Genomic DNA, 15,698 nt, shown 5'->3' with positions numbered 1-15,698 from the left:
GTTCCTTGAGAAGACGACCCGAGGTTTGAATACTTTGGTTATCAATTTATTTAGGGGTTTGTTACTTGTGACAACCAAAACATTTGCATAAAAGGACTTTTGAAGGTTTAGAAACTATACTTGCAACGAGGATTTATCCGCAAATTTCTACACCACGCAAAAGTTCCTCTCATCAAGGCTTCTATTGGTCCTTTCATGAGAAATTTGAATGATTTCTCCATGAAGGATTATAGGTGTTTCCATAGGGTTCTCCCATGTAATTCACCTCTACCATTGCAGGGTTCTCAAGATCATAAGCTTCTTCTTCAGAAGATGCTTCTTTAGTACTGTTGGATGCAGCTTGTAATCCATTCAGACTCTGAGAAATCATATTGACTTGCTGAGTCAATATTTTATTCTGAGCCAATATGGCATTCAGAGTATCAATTTCAAGAACTCCCTTCTTCTGAGGCGTCCCATTGTTAACAGGACTCCTCTCAGAAGTGTACATGAACTGGTTATCTGCAACCATTTCGATGAGTTCCTGAGCTTCTCCAGGGGTTTTCAGATGAAGAGATCCTCCTGCAGAATGGTCCAATGACATTTTTGACAACTCAGACAGACCATCATAGAATATACATATGATGCTCCATTCTGGAAGCATGTTAGTAGGACACCTTTTGATCAATTGCTTATATCTTTCCCAAGCTTCATAGAGGGACTCACCTTCCTTCTGTCTGAAGGTTTGGATTCCCACTCTAAGCTTGCTCATCTTTTGAGGTGGAAAGAATTTGGCCAGAAAAGTACTGACCAGCTTTTTCCAAGAGTTCACGCTTTCCTTAGGTTGTGAATCCAACCATGTTCTAGCTCTTTCTCTTACAGCAAAAGGGAAAAGCATAAGCCTGTAGACCTCGGGATCAACTCCATTGGTCTTAACAGTGTCACAGATTTGCAAGAATTCAGCTAAGAACTGATGAGGATCTTCCAATGGAAGTCCATAAAACTTGCAATTATGTTGAATTAGAGAAACTAATTGAGGCTTAAGCTTAAAGTTGTTTGCTCCAATGGCAGGAATTGAGATGCTTCTTCCACAGAAGTTAGAAGAAAGTGCAATGAAGTCACTAGGCATCTTCCTTGCATTGTTGGCATTGTTGTTATTTTTGGCTGCCATGTCTTCTTCTTTTTCGAAAATTTCTATTAGGTCCTCTCCAGAGAGTTGTGCTTTAGCTTCTCTTAGCTTCCTCTTTAGAGTCCTTTCTGGTTCAGGATCAGCTTCAACAAGAATGTTCTTATCCTTGTTCCTGCTCATATGAAAGAGAAGAGAACAAGAAAGTAAGGAATCCTCTATGTCACAGTATAGAAATTCCTTTATGTGAGTAGAAGAAAAGAGGAGAGAATAATTCGAACACAGAGTGGAAGAGGGGGTTCGAATTGTGAGTAGAAGAGAAGTGTTAGTAGATAAATAAATAGAAAGAGATGAGAGAGAGAAAAATTCAGATTTAAATTAAAATAAAATGAAAAATATTTTTGTTTTTATTTTAATTATTAGTTAGAGTTCAAAAATTAGAAAGAGAAATAAAATTAAATTAAAATTAAAGTTAAAACAATTAGTTAATTAAAACAAATTTTTGAGAAAGGGGTTAGTAATTTTCGATAATTGGAGAGAGAGAAGTAGTTAGGTGGTTTTGAAAAAGATATGATTGAAATGGAATAACTTTTAAAATCAAACAAAAAGTCAAGTAGTTAGTTGAAAAAGATTTGAAAATCAATTTTGAAAAGATAAGAAGTTAGAAAAGATTTTGAAATTGATTTTGAAAAAGATATGATTGAAAATTATTTTGAAAAAGTTTTGAAAAGGAAATTAAAAAGGTTTGATTTTTGAAATTAAAGTTGATTACTTGACTAATAAGAAACTAAAATATATGATTCTAGAATTTTAAAGATTGAACCTTTCTTAATAGGCAAGTAACAACTTGAAAATTTTGAATCAAAATATTAAATGTTAGTAATAAATTCGAAAACATGAAGTAAAAAAAATAAGAAAAAGATTTTGAAAATTAATTTTTAAAAGTTTTCGAAAATAAAGTAAAAATGAAAAAGATTTAATTTTTGAAAAAGATTTTGAAAAGATAGAATTTTTAAATTGAAAATTTGACTTGACTCATAAGAAACAACTAGATTTTTAAAACTTTTGACTAAATCAATTCAAATTTTCGAAAATTATGAGCAAAATAAGGGAAAGATATTTTTTTTATTTTTGAATTTTTAATGAGGAGAGAGAAAAACACAAAATTGAAACAAAACATAAAAATTATGAATCAAAACAAGAAGAATATGCAAGAACACTTTGAATGTCAAGATGAACACCAAGAACACTTTGAATGTCAAGATGAACACCAAGGACTTATTTTTGGAAATTTTTAAGAAAAGACACACATGCAAGACACCAAACTTAGAGATTTTCGATGTTTAGACACTAACAAATTAAAAATGCATAAGAAAAACAAGAAAAGACACAAAACATGAAAATGCAAAGATCAAACAAAGAAGTTCATCAAGAACAACTTGAAGATCATGAAGAACATCATGCATGGGTTTTCGAAAATTTAAAGAAAAATTAAAAAGAAGCAATTGACAACAAACTTAAAAATTGACACAAGACTCAAACAAGAAACACAAAATTATTTTTGGTTTTATAATTTTATTCCTTTTTTTTGTATTTTTCGAAAATTATTTTAAAAAAAGAAAAATAAGGATTTCAAAATTTTTAATAAGAATTCCAGGAATCATGCAATGTTAGCCTAAAACTCCGGTCCAGGAATTAGACATGGCTTACTAGCCAGCCAAGCCTTCAATGAAAGCTCCGGTCCAAAACACTAGACATGGCCAATGGCCAGCCAAGCTTTAGCATATCATTACATTCAACAGCAAGCTTGATAGAAATCAACAAGCTCCTGTGATGATAAGTTGAAACCTAGGTCCAAAAGATTAGACATGGCTTCACAGCCAGCCAGACTTCAACAGATCATCATGAAACTCTAGAATTCATTCTTAAAAATTCTGAAGTCATAGAAGAATTTATTTTCATTTTTTTTGAAAATTTTTTGAAAATAAAAACAATAAAAACAAAAAGCTTAAAATTAAAATAAAATTACCTAATCTGAGCAACAAGATGAACCGTCAGTTGTCCAAACTTGAACAATCCCCGGCAACGGCGCCAAAAACTTGGTGCACGAAATTGTGATCTCTAACAATGCGCCAAAAACTTAGTGCGCACGTTCATAATCTCAATTCTTTTTCACAACTCCGCACAACTAACTAGCAAGTGCATTGGGTCGTCCAAGTAATACCTTACGTGAGTAAGGGTCGATCCCACGGAGATTGTCGGCTTGAAGCAAGATATGGCCATCTTGTAAATCTCAGTCAGGCAGATTCAAATGGTTATGAGATTTTAATACTTAAAATATAAATAAAATATGAAGTAAGATAGAAATACTTATATAATTCATTGGTGAGAATTTCAGATAAGCGTATGGAGGTGCTTTGCTCCTTCTGAATCTCTGCTTTTCTACTGCCTACATTCAATCATTCATACTCCTTTCTATGGCAAGCTGTATGTTGGGGGAATCACCATTGTCAATGGCTACCGTCCATCCTCTCAGTGAAAATGGTCCAAATGCGCTGTCACCGCACGACTAATCATCTGTCGGTTCTCACTCATGATGGAATAGGATCCATTGATCCTTTTGCGTCTGTCACTACGCCCAACACTCGCAAGTTTGAAGCTCGTCACTGTCATCCCTTCCCAGATCCTACTCGGAATACCAAAGACAAGGTTTAGACTTTCTGGATCTCAGGAATGGCCGCCAATAATTCTAGCCTATACCACGAAGACTCTGATCGTGAACCAGGAGGCTAAGAGATATGCATTCAAGCTTGTTTTCATGTAGAACGGAAGTGGTTGTCAGGCACGCGTTCATAGGTGAGAATGAATATCATAGAATAAGAATAAGCTTGAATTGAATAGAAAAACAATAGTATTTTGCATTAATTCATGAGGAACAGCAGAGCTCCACACCTTAATCTTTGGGGTGTAGAAGCTCCACCGTTGAAAATACATAAGAACAGAAGGTCTAGGAATGGCCGTGAGGCCAGCCTCCAAACGTGTACAATATGATCTATGATAGCATAAAACTGATCAAGGATATAAAATAAATCACTAAAAGTAGTTTTTATACTAAACTAGTAGCTAGGGTTACAGAAAATAAGTAACTAAGTGTAGATAGTAAAGAAATCCACTTCCGGGGCCCACTTGGTGTGTGCTTGGGCTGAGCATTGAAGTTTTCACGTGTAGAGACTCTTCTTGGAGTTAAACGCCAGCTTTGGTCTCAGTTTGGGCATTTAACTCCAGCTTGTAACTCAGTTCTGGCATTTAACGCCAGAATACTGCAGGAAGTTGGCATTTAAACGCCAGTTTACATCGTCAAAACTTGGGCAAAGCATGGACAATTAAATATTGCTGGAAAGCCCAGGATGTCTAATTTCCAATGCAATTGAGAGCGCGCCAATTGGGTTTCTGTAGCTCCAGAAAATCCATTTCGAGTGCAAGGAGGTCAGAATCCAACAGCATCTGCAGTCCTTTTTCAGCCTCTGAATCAGATTTTTGCTCAGGTCCCTCAATTTCAGCCAGAAAATACCTGAAATCACAGAAAAATACACAAACTCATAGTAAAGTCCAGAAATGTGATTTTTGCATAAAAACTAATAAAAATATAATAAAATTAAGTAAAACATACTAAAAACTATGTAAAAACAATGCCAAAAAGGGTATGAATTATCCGCTCATCAGGGGGTTATTGTGTATGATGTGTGGAACGGAAGGTGGTAAGGAGGGGTATTTATAGGGTAAGAGAGAGAGGGAATTCGGTTATGAAGGGGTGGGTTTGGGGGGAAATGGTTTGAATTTGAATGGTGAAGTAGGTAGGGTTTTATGATGGATGGATGTGAGTGGTGAAGAGATTATAGAGAAGAGGGTATGATTTGATTGGTGAAGGGTATTTGGGGAAGAGTTATTGATGAGATTGGTCAAGGGTATTTGGGGAAGAGTGGTACAGAAAGGTGTGAAGAGGAGAGAAGAAGAGGTGGGGTAGGTCGGGATCCTGTGGGGTCCACAGATCCTGAGGTGTAAAGGAATTCTGCTCCCTGCACCATTCTGGCATTCAAACGCCCTCTGTGTGCCAATTTTAGCGTTAAACGCCAGTCTGCTACCCCTTTCTTGTGTTTAATGCCAGCCAGACACCCTTTTCTGGCGTTAAACGCCAGTCTGTCTGCCAATTCTGGCGTTTAACGCCAGCCAGACGCCAGACATCATTTTCTGGCGTTAAACGCCCAGAATGCTGCCCATTATAGCGTTTAACGCCCAAAATGCTGCCAGGCTGAGCGTTAAACGCCCATTCTGCTATCCTAAACGCCAGTAAGCTTGTCCTCCAGAGTGTACTATTTTTAATGCTGTTTTTGATTCCGCTTTAATTCTGCAGTTGTTTTTGTGACTTCACATGATCCTCAACCTAAAGAAAACATAAAATAACAATGAAAAATAGATAAATATAATTAAATAACATTGGGTTGCCTCCCAATAAGCGCTTCTTTAATGTCAATAGCTTGACAGTAATCTCTTAGAGAGCTTCACAGAGACTCAGAGCTTAATGGTGGCCTCTCAACACCAAACTTAGAAGTTGAGTGTAGGGGCTCTGTATTGAGAGAAGCTTTTCATGCTTCCTCTCCATGGTTACAGAAGAAGATCCTTGAGCCTTAAACACAAGGTAGTCCTCATTCAATTGAAGGACTAACTCTCCTCTGTCCACATCAATCACTGCTCTTGCTGTGGCTAGGAAGGGTCTTCCAAGGATAACAGATTCATCTTCATCCTTCTCAGTGTCTAGGATTATGAAATCAACAGGGATGTACAGGCCTTCAACCTTCACTAAGACATCCTCTACAAGTCCATAAACCTGTTTCCTTGATTTGTTTGCCAATTCTAGTGAGAATTTAGCAGATTGTACCTCAAAGATTCCTAGTTTCTCCATTACAGAGAGTGGCATTATTCCTGATTCCAGGTCACACAGAGCCTTCTTAAAGGTCATGGTGCCTATGGTACAAGGTATTAAGAACTTTCCGGGATTCGATTTCTTCTGAGGTAATTTCAGTTGCCCCAAAGCATTTAGTTCATTATTGAGCAATGGAGGTTCATCCTCCCAAGTCTCATTACCAAATAACTTGGCATTCAGCTTCATGATTGCTCCTAGATATTGAGCAACTTGCTCTTCAATAATATCTTCATCCTCTTCAGAGGAAGAATACTCATCAGAGCTCATGAATGGCAACAGTAAGTTCAGTAGAATCTCTATGGTCTCTATATGAGCCTCAAATTCCTTTGGTTCCTCAATAGGGAACTCCTTAGTGGCCAGTGGACGTCCATTGAGGTCTTCCTTACTGGAATTCACTACCTTTCCCTCCTCTACAGGTTCGGCCATGTTGGGTATATTTATGGCCTTGCACTCTCTCTTTGGATTCTCTTCTATATTGCTTGGGAGATTACTAGGAGGGGTTTCAGTAACTCTTTTACTTAGTTGACCCACTTGTGCCTCCAAATTTCTGATGGAGGACCTTGTTTCAGTCATGAAACTGAGAATGGTCTTAGATAGATCAGAGATTATGGTTGCTAAGTCAGAGAGGCTCTGCTTAGAATTCTCTGTCTGTTGCTCAGAAGATGATGGAAAAGGCTTGCTATTGCTAAACCTATTTCTTCCACCATTATTATTATTGAAACCTTGTTGAGGCTTCTGTTGATCTTTCCATGAGAAATTAGGATGATTCCTCCATGAAGGATTGTAAGTGTTTCCATAGAATTCTCCCATGTAATTCACTTCTTCCATTCCAGGATTCTTAGGGTCATAAGCTTTTCCTTCAGATGAAGCTTCTTTAGTACTGCCGGATACAGCTTGCATTCCAGTCAAATTTTGAGAAATCATATTGACTTCTTGAGTCAATATTTTATTCTGAGCTAATATGGCATTCAGAGTATCAATCTCAAGAACTCCTTTCTTCTGAGTCATCCCATTATTCACAGGATTTTTTTCAGAAGTATACATGAACTGGTTATTTGCAACCATTTCAATGAGTTCTTGGGCTTCTGCAGGCGTCTTCTTCAGATGAAGAGATCCACCAGCAGAGTGATCCAATGATATCTTGGACAATTCAGACAGACCATTATAGAATATACATAGGATGCTCCATTCTGAAAGCATGTCAGAAGGACACTTTCTGATCAATTGCTTGTATCTTTCCCAAGCTTCATAGAGGGATTCACCTTCCTTCTGTCTGAAGGTTTAGACTTCCACTCTAAGCTTGCTCAACTTTTGAGATGGAAAGAATTTGGCCAAGAAAGCATTGACCAACTTTTTCCAAGAGTTCAGGCTTTCTTTAGGTTATAAGTCTAACCATATCCTAGCTCTGTCTCTCACAGCAAAAGGGAAAAGCATAAGTCTGTAGACCTCAGGATTAACCTCATTGGTCTTAACAGTATCACAGATTTACAAGAATTCAGCTAAAAACTGATGAGGATCTTCCAATGAAAGTCCATGAAACTTGCAATTCTACTGCATTAGAGAAACTAGTTGAGGCTTAAGCTCAAAGTTGTTTACTCCAATTGCAGGAATTGAGATGCTTCTTCCATAGAAGTCAGAAGTAGGTGCAGTAAAGTCACCAAGCATCTTCCTTGCATCTCCACCATTGTTATTGGGTTCGGCCATGTCTTCTTCTTTTTCGAAAATTTTTGTTAGGTCCTCTCCAGAGTTTTGTGTTTTAGCTTCTCTTAGCTTCCTCTTCAGAGTCCTTTCAGGTTCAAGATCAGCTTCAACAAGAATGTTCTTATCCTTATTCTTGCTCATATGAAAAAGAAGAGAACAGAAAAGAAGAGGAATCCTCTATGTCACAGTATAGAGATTCTTTTATGTGAGTAGAAGAAGAGAAGAATGAGGTAGAGAGAGAATAAAGAGAATTCAAACTCAGAGAGAGGAAGATGGTTCGAATTTTTTAAGAAGAAGAGAAGTGTTAGTAATTAAATAAAATAAATAGAAAGAGATGAAAGGGATGGAGCATTCGAATATTAATTAAAATAAAATAAAATAAAATATTTTTGTTTTTAATTTAATTATTAGTTAGAATTCAAAAATTAAGAATCCAAATTTCTCATGGAAGGATCAACAAAAGCCTCAACAAGGCTTTAATAATGGTGGAAGAAATAGGTTTAACAATAGTAAACCTTTTCCATCATCCACTCAGCAACAGACAGAGAATTCTGAGCAGAATCCATCTAGCTTAGCAAATTTAGTCTTTGATCTATCTAAGGCCACTGTGAGTTTCATGAATGAAACAAGATCCTCCATTAGAAATTTGGAGGCAAAAGTGGTCCAACTGAGTAAAAGGATCACTGAAATCCCTCCTAGTACTCTCCCAAGCAATACAGAAGAAAATCCAAAAGGAGAGTGCAAGGCCATTGACATAACCACCATGGCCGAACCTGTAAGGGAGGTTGAGGACGTGAATCCCAGTGAGGAAGACCTCCTGGGACGTCCAGTGATCAATAAGGAGCTTTCCTCTGAGGAACCAAAGGAATCTGAGACTCATCAAGAGAACATAGAGATTCCATTGAACCTCCTTATGCCATTCATGAGCTCTGATGGGTATTCCTCTTCTGAAGAGAATGAAGATGTTACTGAAGAGCAAGCTGCCAAGTTTCTTGGTGCAATCATGAAGCTGAATGCCAAGTTATTTGGTATTGAGACTTGGGAAGATGAACCTCCCTTGTTCACCAATGAACTAAGTGATCTGGATCAACTGACATTGCCTCAGAAGAAATAGGATCCTGGAAAGTTCGTAATACCTTGTACCATAGGCAACATGATCTTTGAAAAGGCTCTGTGTGACCTTGGTTCAGGGATAAACTTCATGCCCCTCTCTGTAATAGAGAGACTGGGAATCTATGGGGTGCAAGCTGCTAAAATCTCATTAGAGATGGGAGACAATTCAAGAAAACAGGCTTATGGACAAGTAGAGGACGTGTTAGTAAAGGTTGAAGGCCTTTACATCCTTGCTGATTTCATAATCCTTGACACTGGGAAGGATGAGGATGAATCCATCATCCTTGGAAGACCTTTTCTAGCCACAGCAAGATCTGTGATTGATGTTGACAGAGGTGAATTAGTCCTTCAATTAAATGAGGACTCCCTTGTGTTTACAACTCAAGGTTACCTTTCTGTAAACATGGAAAAGAGGCACAGTAAGCTTCTCTCAAAACAGAGTTAACCAGAGCCCCCACAGTCAAACTCTAAGTTTGGTGTTGGGAGGCCACAACCAAACTCTAAGTTTGGTGCTGAACTCCCATATCCAAACTCTAAGTTTGGTGTTGGGGAGTCTCAACAATGCTCTGAACATCTGTGAGGCTCCATGAGAGTCCACTGTCAAGCTATTGACATTAAAGAAGCGCTTGTTGGGAGGCAACCCAATTTTTATTTATCTAATTTTATTTTTCTTGTTCTTTCATGTTTTATTAGGTTCATGATCATGTGGAGTCACAAAATAAATATAAAAATTGAAAACGGAATCAAAAACAGCAGAAGAAAAATCACACCCTGGAGGAAGACCTTACTGGCGTTTAAACGCCAGTAAGAAGCATCTGGCTGGCGTTCAACACCAGAACAGAGCATGGTTCTGGCGCTGAACGCCCAAAATGGGCAGCATCTGGGCGTTTGAATGCCAGAATTGCACCCTGGAGAAGAGCTAGCGCTGAACGCCCAGAACAAGCATGGTTCTGGCGTTCAACGCCAGAAATGGGCAACAAATGGGTGTTCAATGCCCAGAACAAGCACCAATCTGGCGCTGAACGCCCAGAGTTGTGTGCAAGAGCATTTTGCATGCCTAATTTGGTGCAAGGTTGTAAATCCTTGAACACCTCAGGATCTGTGGACCCCACAGGATCACCTCAGGATCTGTGGACCCCATAGGATCCCCACCTACCTCCACTCACTTCTTCTCACCCCTCTTTCACACAATCCCATAAACACTCTTCCCCAAAACTCTTCACCAATCACCTCAATCTCTCTTACCTATCACCACTTCACCACTCACATCCATCCACTCTTCCCCATAAACCTACTTCATAAACCCCACCTACCTTCAAAATTCAAAATCAATTTCCCACCCAAAACCTACCCTTATGGCCGTACCTTACCCCTCTCCCTTCCCTATATATAGCCCTCCATTCTTCCTCATTTTCACACAACACAACCCTCTCTTTTCTTCTTGGCCGAATACACCACTCCTTCTTCTCCTCCATATTTTCTTCTTCTTCTTCATCTATTCTTTCTTCTCTTGCTCGAGGGCGAGCAATATTCTAAGTTTGGTGTGGTAAAAGCATAAGCTTTTTGCTTTTCCATTACCATTGATGGCACCCAAGACCGGAGAATCCTCTAGAAAAGGGAAAGGGAAGACAAAAGCTTCCACCTCCGAGTCATGGAAGATGGAAAGATTCATCTCCAAAGCTCATCAAGACCACTTCTATGATATTGTGGCCAAGAAGAAGGTGATCCCCGAGGTCCCTTTCAAACTCAAGAAGAATGAGTATCCGGAGATCCGACATGAAATCCAAAGAAGAGGTTGGGAAGTTCTAACAAACCCCATCTAACAAGTCGGCATCCTAATGGTTCAAGAGTTCTATGCCAATGCATGGATCACTAGGAACCATGATCAAAGTAAGAACCCAAACCCAAAGAATTATATTACAATGGTTTGGGGGAAATACTTAGATTTTAGTCCGGAAAATATGAGGTTGGCGTTTAACTTGCCTATGATGCAAGGAGATGCACGCCCCTACACTAGAAGGGTCAACTTTAATCAAAGGTTGGACCAAGTCCTCATGGACATATGTGTGGAAGGAGCTCAATGGAAGATTGACTCCAAAGGCAAGCCGGTTCAACTAAGAAAACTGGACCTCAAGCCTGTGGCTAGAGGATGGTTGGAGTTCATCCAACGCTCCATCATCCCCACTAGCAACCGATCTGAAGTTACTGTGGATCGGGCCATCATGATTCATAGCATCATGACTGGAGAAGAAGTAGAAGTTCATAAAGTCATCTCCCTTGAACTCTACAAAATAGCCGAAAAGCCCTCTCTTGGGGTAAGGCTAGCTTTTCCTCATCTTATTTGCCATCTATGTTACTCAGCTGGAGCTTTCATAGAAGGAGACATTCCCATTGAGGAAGAGAAGCCCATCACTAAGAAAAGGATGGAGCAAGCAAGACAGCCCATTCATGGATCTCAAGAGACGCATGAAGCTCATCACCATGAGATCCCAGAGATGTCTCAAATGCATTTTCCTCCACAAAACTATTGGGAGCAAATCAACACCTCCCTAGGAGAATTAAGTTCCAACATGGGACAATTAAGGGTGGAACATCAAGAGCACTCCATCATCCTTCATGAAATAAGAGAAGATCAAAAAGCAATGAGGGAGGAGCAACAAAGACAAGGAAGAGACATAGAAGAGCTCAAGGACATCATTGGTTCCTCAAGAAGGAAACGCCACCATCACTAAGGTGGACTCATTCCTTGTTCTTATTTTCTATTTTTCGTTTTCTCTATGTTAAGTGCTTATCCATGTTTGTGTCTTCATTACATGATCATTAGTATTTAGTAACTTTGTCTTAAAGTTATGAATGTCCTATGAATCCATCACCTCTCTTAAATGAAAAATGTTTTAATTCAAAAGAACAAGAAGTACATGAGTTTCGAATTTATCCTTGAACTTAGTTTAATTATATTGATGTGGTGACAATACTTTTTGTTTTCTGAATGAATGCTTGAACAGTGCATATGTCTTTTGAAGTTGTTGTTTAAGAATGTTAAATATGTTGGCTCTTGAAAGAATGATGACAAGGAGACATGTTATTTGATAATCTGAAAAATCATAAAAATGATTCTTGAAGCAAGAAAAAGCAGCAAAAAACAAAGCTTGCAGAAAAAAAAAATAGCGAAAAAAATAGAAAAAAAGAGAGAGCAAAAGCAAGCAGAAAAAGCCAAAAGCTCTTAAAACCAAGAGGCAAGAGCAAAAAGCCAATAACCCTTAAAACCAAAAGGCAAGGGTAAATAAAAAGGATCCCAAGGCTTTGAGCATCAGTGGATAGGAGGGCCTAAAGGAATAAAATCCTGGCCTAAGCGGCTAAACCATGCTGTCCCTAACCATGTGCTTGTGGCGTGAAGGTGTCAAGTGAAAACTTGAGACTGAGCGGTTAAAGTCAAGGTCCAAAGCAAAAGAAGAGTGTGCTTAAGAACCTTGGACACCTCTAATTAGGGACTTTAGCAAAGCTGAGTCACAATCTGAAAAGGTTCACCCAATTATGTGTCTGTGGCATTTATGTATCCGGTGGTAATACTGGAAAACAAAGTGCTTAGGGCCACGGCCAAGACTCATAAAATAGCTGTGTTCAAGAATCATCATACTGAACTAGGAGAATCAATAACACTATCTGAACTCTGAGTTCCTATAGATGCCAATCATTCTGAACTTCAATGGATAAAGTGAGATGCCAAAACTATTCAAGAGGCAAAAAGCTACAAGTCCCGCTCATTTAATTGGAACTATGTTTTATTGATAGTTTGGAATTTATAGTATATTCTCTTCTTTTTATCCTATTTGATTTTCAGTTGCTTGGGGACAAGCAACAATTTAAGTTTGGTGTTGTGATGAGCGGATAATTTATATGCTTTTTGGCATTGTTTTTAGTATGTTTTTAGTAGAATCTGGTTACTTTTAGGGATGTTTACATTAGTTTTTATGTTAAATTCACATTTCTGGACTTTACTATGAGTTTGTGTATTTTTCTGTGATTTCAGGTATTTTCTGGCTGAAATTGAAGGACTTGAGCAAAAATCAGATTCAGAGGTAGAAAAAGGACTGCTGATGCTGTTGGATTCTGACCTCCCTGCACTCAAAGTGGATTTTCTGGAGCTACAGAACTCAAAATGGCATGCTTTTAATTGCGTTGGAAATTAGACATCCAGGGCTTTCCAGCAATATATAATAGTCTATACTTTGGCCGAGTTTAGATGAAGTAAAAGGGCGTTGAACGCCAGTTCTACGCTGCTGTCTGGAGTTAAACGCCAGAAACACGTCACAAGCCAGAGTTGAACGCCAGAAATACGTTACAAACTGGTGTTCAACTCCAAGAATGACCTCTACACGTGTAACATTCAAGCTCAGCCCAAGCACACACCAAGTGGGCCTCGGAAGTGGATTTATGCATCAATTACTTACTTCTGTAAACCCTAGTAACTAGTTTAGTATAAATAAGACTTTTTACTATTGTATTAGACATCTTTTGATCATCTTGGGACGTCTGGTTCTTAGATCATGGGGGCTGGCCATTCGGCCATGCCTGGACCTTTCACTTATGTATTTTTAACGGTAGAGTTTCTACACTCCATAGATTAAGGTGTGGAGCTCTGCTGTTCCTCAAAGATTAATGCAAAGTACTACTATTTTTCTATTCAATTCAACTTATTCCGCTTCTAAGATATTCATTCGCACTTCAACCTGAATGTGATGAACGTGACAATCATCATCATTCCCTATGAACGCGTGCCTGACAACCACTTCCGTTCTACCTTAGATTGAATGAGTTTCTCTTGGATCTCTTAATCAGAATCTTCGTGGTATAAGCTAGATCGATGGCGGCATTCATGAGAGTCCGGAAAGTCTAAACCTTGTCTGTGGTATTCCGAGTAGGACTCTGGGATTGAATGACTGTGACGAACTTCAAACTCGCGAGTGTTGGGCGTAGTGACAGACGCAAAAGGAGGGTGAATCCTATTCCAGCATGATCGAGAACCTCAGATGATTAGCCGTGCTGTGACAGAGCATTTGGACCATTTTCACAAGAGGATAGGATGCAGCCATTGACAAGGGTGATGCCTCCAGACGATTAGCCATGCAGTGACAGCGCATCGGACCATTTTTCAGAAAGGATTAAAAGTAGCCATTGACAACGGTGATGTCCTTACATAAAGCCAGCCATGGAAAGGAGTAAGACTGATTGGATGAAGACAGCAGGAAAGCAGAGGTTCAGAGGAACGAAAGCATCTCTATACGCTTATCTGAAATTCTCACCAATGAATTACATAAGTGTTTCCATCCTTATTTTATGTTTACTTATTATTTGATTTCGAAAACTCCATAACCTTTTGATATCCGCCTGACTGAGATTTACAAGGTGACTATTGCTTGCTTCATACCAACAATCTCCGTGGGATCGACCCTTACTCACATAAGGTTTATTACTTGGACGACCCAGTGCACTTGCTGGTTAGTTGTATCGAAGTTGTGAATGAAAAATGATTTATTAAGACGTGTGTACAGATTTTCTGGCACTGTTGCCTGAGATCACAATTTGGTGCACCACCTGTCTTCAAAGATCCTCCGAGCTAATTTCTACTGGCTGACGTTGCAACAATATTATAAAACAAAAGTCAAAAGCTGTGACAACTACCAGAAACATAGTCCGATCACACACCTTCCAGCTGAACTCTTACATTGTTCGGAGGTAAGTTGGCCGTTCAACTAATGGGAGCTCGACATCCTCAGTCCTTTTCCCTTAGCGGCCGGACAGTTAAAATTTTTAATAGTAGCAATTGATTAATTTTCAAAATGGATAGAGGCACAACCCTTAGTAAAGATTGCCTCACAACAAATGATTTCCTTTCTATGGAAACATATTATTTGCAGATTCGGCATACCTCGGCACATTATCACTGATAATGGCCGCTAGTTTGCCGAACAAAAATTCACTTCCTTTTTGCAAAACTTAAAGGTCAAACAACATTTCTCATCGGTAGAGCACCCACAAACAAATGGGTTAACAGAAGCCGCGAATAAAGTCATGCTACATGCCTTAAGGAAGAAACTCGACGATGCCAAAGGACTTTGGGCCGAACTCATCCCCGAGATCATATGGTGATATAATACAACCATCCACTCAACAACAAAGGAAACACCTTTCCGACTAGTATACAGCTCCGACGCAATGATACCTGTAGAGATCTCTTAAGCCTCACTACACACTCAAATGGCCGACAATACTACAAAAGATAAAGCTCGGCAATCCGAACTCGACCTCCTTGAAGAAGTACGATCTTCCACAGTAGTGAAACACCGAGCTATGCAACAGCACATAGCTCGGCGATACAATCAAAGACTTCACCCAAGGTCTTATCAAGTAAACGACCTTGTGCTCAGAAGAACCGAACAGGCTCGAATACCATCAAACCATGGTAAACTAGCAGCTAACTGAGAGGACCCTTACCGAGTCATAGAAGTCATCGGTAATGGAGCTTACCGATTACAAACCCTAGATGGTAATAATTTGCCTAACACTTGGAATGTATCATCTTTAAAATTATATTACAGTTAAAAGTCAGGGACATGCAAGAACTCTTTTTCCTACTACCAAGATTTTCCCCAAAAATGGGTTTTGCTTGGAGAGGTTTTAACGAGGCTTACTTACCTGCGGCTTTATAATTAAAGGTTATCCAATACATAAGTTTCTGATTTCATCAAATTACTATTTTCGCATTTCACACTCCTCCCTTATCTATAAATATATAAA

The 15,698-nt window shown here is 38.9% G+C and overlaps 2 non-coding genes across 2 annotated transcripts; both read left to right on the top strand.

Annotated features, from left to right (window-relative positions):
• The first annotated feature begins 637 nt into the window (after positions 1 to 637).
• Positions 638 to 745, top strand: LOC112787883 (small nucleolar RNA R71). The gene has a single exon (XR_003195269.1). It is a non-coding gene; the product is annotated as a small nucleolar RNA R71 (small nucleolar RNA).
• A 6,535-nt stretch (positions 746 to 7,280) lies between these two features.
• Positions 7,281 to 7,388, top strand: LOC112788656 (small nucleolar RNA R71). Its single transcript, XR_003196013.1, has one exon. It is a non-coding gene; the product is annotated as a small nucleolar RNA R71 (small nucleolar RNA).
• The last annotated feature ends 8,310 nt before the right edge of the window (positions 7,389 to 15,698 follow it).

Source organism: Arachis hypogaea, chromosome 20, assembly GCF_003086295.3.
Source record: "Arachis hypogaea cultivar Tifrunner chromosome 20, arahy.Tifrunner.gnm2.J5K5, whole genome shotgun sequence".
Lineage (NCBI taxonomy): Eukaryota > Viridiplantae > Streptophyta > Magnoliopsida > Fabales > Fabaceae > Arachis > Arachis hypogaea.
The sequence above is the reverse complement of the archived record's forward strand: the minus strand, read 5'-3'. Positions and strand labels throughout refer to the sequence as shown.